Below are 5,000 nucleotides of genomic sequence, written 5' to 3'. Positions count from 1 at the left end.
GAGCTCTTTACATTTCTACTCTGACACTATGTCAGCTGAGCTGCTTCGGCCACCTGGAAACAAACTCGTGATTTGTTTTAATATATATTTGAAGAAAAAAATTGTTACTGATTAAAAACTAATTCAAAACATAACAGGTTTTATTTTGTTTCATTTGTTTGTTTATTAGGCGATTTTACAAGTTTTAGTTTGTCTGTAATCTGTATATTTACATAACTAATAGACAAGACATGTTGTCTGTTTTGCAAACACTCTTCTTATCGCCATACGCTTTTATCATCAGAATGACAGGTTTAGTAAAAACAAACAGCAACTCAGTGGAATTAGCAGTGATCAAAACCCTTGCAAGTTATGCCTTTAAATAAAGTGCGTATTGAACAGTATAGCTCCTTGTATAAAACAATGGGATTGTCATAACTACAGTACCTTTCATCATAGTCTTTCAATTATGTGTGAACTGAGATTACAAGTCAACTCCAAACTTTACTTCAAACAGTTAATAACTTAAATTCTTCTCATATCAAAGCTTACCATCTTTAAATTAGGAAAGAGGACATTAAAAAATGGATTGGATTCTCACACACATACAAACATACAGGGATTTGTTTGTGCATGTGTTTGTGTGTGTGTCTAAGAAGCATTTATCAGTTTTTCAGACTAGTGATGCTAGTGAAGGAGGATGAAGAGCAACTTCTGAAGTGATTGTGACATCCAGTCTTCAGTCTGTTGCCTCAGTTGCTGATATTTTATACACATACTTTCTCTCTCATACATATTTAAACACACACATCTGCTTCTCTAATTAGCAAAAATGCCAACAACAAAAATAATGTCATTTTGGATTCCTAATATCTAATTAGTCATGAAATTTTGGATAAAATACCCATTTTCCAAAAGTGTTAACAGAGCAAGAAAAAAATGTCCATTAGCTTGGCATGTCAGTTCTGTGTATGTTACACAAACCAGGCATTCTGAGATAATGGACCTATTATTTCTACACACACAGAACCTGCATGCCAAACAAAAGAACATATTTGTCCCTGGTTCACTTTGCACTTTTGAAAAGGGATATTTTACTAAAAATTTCAGGACTAAATCCATATTTCAAAGGTAATATTTCAACATTTTTGTCAATGGGACAATTGGATTGTGAAGATTCATCTACAAAGCTATAACCTTCCATAACACACTGATTTTCTTCATATGCTTCAAGCAAGCTACAACATTCCTCTTTCTTTTTTACTATCTTTCTCTCTCTCTCCTCTTCTCTCTCTCTCTCCTCTCTCTCTCTCTCTCTCTCACTCACTCTTTTTGTATACATGCATATCTTGTATGTACAGCTGATGTGTGACCACTACTGTATGAGTTAGAGCTCCATGTAGATTATCATTATCTAGTCAGCTATTAGTATAATAGTTAGTCTACCACTGTGCTTATCAGAGCTACTAATTATGACCTACAGAGCATATGTAAGGGAAAATTAAAATAAACACTAGTATAAATTATTAATTCCTATACATAAATTATTATTTCCAAGTGCATTTGGATGCACTTGGAACATCCAATGCTGAGTTCCATATAACTGCAATGGTGAAACACGTAGGAATTAATAGTTTATACCTGTGTTTACCTTAATTTTCCAATATATATATATATATATATATATATATAATATAGTATGTGTGTATCATTTGCCAATATATATGTCTGGCAAGGTCGGACACACACTAATTGCTCACATAGTCAAGTGGGTAATACAGGAAGAGTCAGTCCCATTGATAGAGAATCAGCAGAATCAGTCAAAGAATTTGAGAAAAAAGTTTCAAATAAAAAAGCAGATCATATAATCAAGAGACTTAAAAGTAAACTTAGAAAGTCAAACATTTCAGTTGACAGAGAAGGTAACAAAATTCTGCTACAACTCAGGAAGTGTTCTTCAGGGTGGTGCCTCAGCATGGCTGCATCCTAATGACTGAAACAAGTAATGATAGAAAGCTGTTACCCTTACCAGTAAGAAAAAACTTCCCTCTCAAAAGGAAAGACAATTTGTGTGATGCTTGTATATAGAACACAGTGGCAGTAAATGAAATAAATTCCAGATGTATAGCTACAAACTGGATGCAGAACAAGTGTGAAGACTGAAGAGACATGAGGCAAACATGATCTTCTCAATATGTATCATCCGAGTACTTAAACAATGAAATACAAATGAGCAGAGGTAGAAGATGCTTGGTACAAAAGGAATCAGATGCTGTGTGTGTGAGGAAGAAGACTGTGTTAGTACAGATATGAGATGTTTATGGAAGAGGGTAGTTGGGGTAAAGAAGAAGGCAAGCAGTCGAAATGGAGGGAACCTGTGGAAGGGGAAAAACACAGGAAGAAGTCATGAAGCCAGTCTTAGAAGGTTAAAATTCATGGAAATGATGACAAAATACTCCAAGTGACAGAGTTCAGTGCTGAAGACTCACTCAGCTTGTGAAAACAACATGAAAATGGCTGTATGATAATAATGATATTTTATTTATACACACACATTTCTAATAGATATATCATCAGTGAATATAATTACGTACATATATGTGTGTATGTGTTTATGTATATTTATGTTTATATGTATGTGTATTGTGTGTGTACACACACACGCACACTCTTTCTTTCTCTCTCTCACTCTCTCTCTCCTTCTCTTTCCACCTCCTTTTGCTCTCTTCCAAAATCATAAGTATGTACACATACATAAACACACAAAAAACTAGTCAATCTTCTTAGAAAAGCATACACACACATACAAACCTCACAGAGAACTTGAGAATGTTTTGTGTGCATTTTTCTGAGTATCACACACACACACATACACACTGAAGTTTTGTATAAAGACATTCTCAGAAAGAATTCTTTTGATCTAATAAAGTTGAAGAACTACTCTTGACTGATCACTTGAAACTCATGCCGTCGTCGTTGTTGTTATTATTAATGCTGTTGTTAATATTGTTGTTGTTGCCGCAGTTGTTTTTGTCGAAATTCTGGTTTTATTTAAAGGTTGGAATCTATTCTGAGTACTCGGTTTAATAGCCATTCCTTTCAAAAGTTCTTTTATGTTAAGTGACATTCAATAGCTTTCTATAGTCTCTTTAAGAGCAAAGCACAATTATCTCCCTTTCTCTCACTTCTTCATAAGTGTGGGGTGCATCTGTGTGGTTGTGTATTTGTGCATATCTGATATGTGCATTAAAACTAGAGGAAGCCAATCAGAGAGCAAGGTTTTTATTTCTAGATATAGTTATTTCTTTTCTCTTAAGTTTGTTGGTAATGGGTTTGTAGAATTAATGAATATCAGCTAAAGTATCTTTTTCCAATACAAATCAAAAGTGCTCATCACCCAGTGACTGATGCTTCTGTTTCTCAGAGATCATGTAAATAATTATCTACCAATGTAGAATGCAGGATATGTAGATGGGTATTTATGCACATGCATATGCAAACACACACATTGGTTTGGTGGCTTGATAAGTGCAGCACATGAAATTCTTGAATCTTGAACTACTTATGTAGCTCTAAAGCTAGCTACATATATATATATATATACATATATGCGACGGGCTTTTTTCAGTTTCCATCTACCAAATCCACTCACAAGGCTTTGATCAGCCTGAGGCTATAGCAGAAGACACTTGCCCAAGGTGCCATGCAGTGGGAATGAACCCGGAACCATGTGGTTGGTAAGCAAGCTACTTACCACAAAGCCACTCCTGCGCCTATATATATATATATATATATATATATATATATATATATGTATATATGTGTGTGTGTGTGTAGTTATCTGCAAAGCTACATAAGTGCTCTGGCTGTGTGGAAAGTAGCTTGCTTACTAACCACACGGTTCCAGGTTCAGTCCCACTTGGTCAAGTGTCTTCTACTATATCCTCGGGCTGACCAAAGCCTTATGAGTGGATTTGGTAGATGGGAACTGAAAGAAGCTTGCTGCAAATATATATATATATATATATATGTGTATGTATATGTTTGATTGTCTGTGTTTGTCTCCCCACCACTATTGCCTGACAACCAATGTTGGTGTGTTTATGCCCCTGTAACTTAGCAGTTCAGCAAAAGAGACCGATAGAATAAGTACTAGGCTTGCAAAGAAGAAGTCCTGGGGTTGATTTGTTTGACTAAAGGTGGTGCTCCAGCATGGCCACAGTCAAATGACTGAAACAAAGAATGAATAAAGTAATATATATATAATATATTATATATATATATATATATATATCACATCATCATTATATAAATCTTTTATCTACTTCTCCCTTGTTTCTGTTACTTGGCTGTGGCCAAGTTGGGGCATTTGCCTTGAAAGGTTTCCTTGAACAAGTCGACTCCAGCACTTAGCTTACTGGTCTCTTTTGCCCAACTGTGGTGATAGCAACATTATTATTCTGCATGTTTGTAAAAGTTAGTAAAATATATTAACATTGATAGCAACTCATCAAATCTTCATTAAATTGAATGAATGAATGAATCAGTCAACCAATTAATGAATCAATGAATCAATGAATCAATCAGTCAATCAATCAATCATACGAGGGTGTGCCAAAAAGTTTCTGGCTTCAAGGGTATCACAAAAGGCCCAGTTGAAGATCCAACCTTTCGAATCCTTTTACAGGGCTTAGAAAAACTGAAGGACTGCTGCAATAAGTGTGTGAATCTGAGAGAGGAATATGTTGAATAAAATCATAATTAAGTGATCCCTCACTATTTTTTTTACCCAAAGCCAGAAACTTTTCAGTACCCCCTCATACATACATAAAATGGGTAAACACCCCCTTTGGTCATGAATAACCATGAGATAGCATCTAGAATACAGCAGCAAATTTGGTTTTCAACAATGTATTTACATTAGGTATGATGCATAGATGGCTACTTAATTAAATACTGCTTCAGTTACATTCACCGGATTATATTTCATCCTAGAAGCTATTCAGAATATCAGTGAATGA

The 5,000-nt window shown here is 34.9% G+C and overlaps 1 protein-coding gene and 1 long non-coding RNA gene across 2 annotated transcripts in view; both read right to left on the bottom strand.

The window, feature by feature from the left end:
* Nucleotides 1-1,431, bottom strand: part of LOC118763051 — a 23,748-nt gene extending 22,317 nt beyond the window's left edge. The window contains exon 1 of the long non-coding RNA XR_004998802.1: nt 1,359-1,431. This is a non-coding gene — a long non-coding RNA (uncharacterized LOC118763051). The remainder of the gene's footprint in view (nt 1-1,358) is intronic.
* Nucleotides 1-5,000, bottom strand: part of LOC115210886 (beta-1,4-N-acetylgalactosaminyltransferase bre-4) — a 969,826-nt gene that overhangs the window by 441,495 nt on the left and 523,331 nt on the right. The window lies entirely within an intron of this gene.

The sequence above is a fragment of the Octopus sinensis genome, linkage group LG4, assembly GCF_006345805.1.
Source record: "Octopus sinensis linkage group LG4, ASM634580v1, whole genome shotgun sequence".
NCBI classification, from domain to species: domain Eukaryota; kingdom Metazoa; phylum Mollusca; class Cephalopoda; order Octopoda; family Octopodidae; genus Octopus; species Octopus sinensis.
The sequence above is the reverse complement of the archived record's forward strand: the minus strand, read 5'-3'. Positions and strand labels throughout refer to the sequence as shown.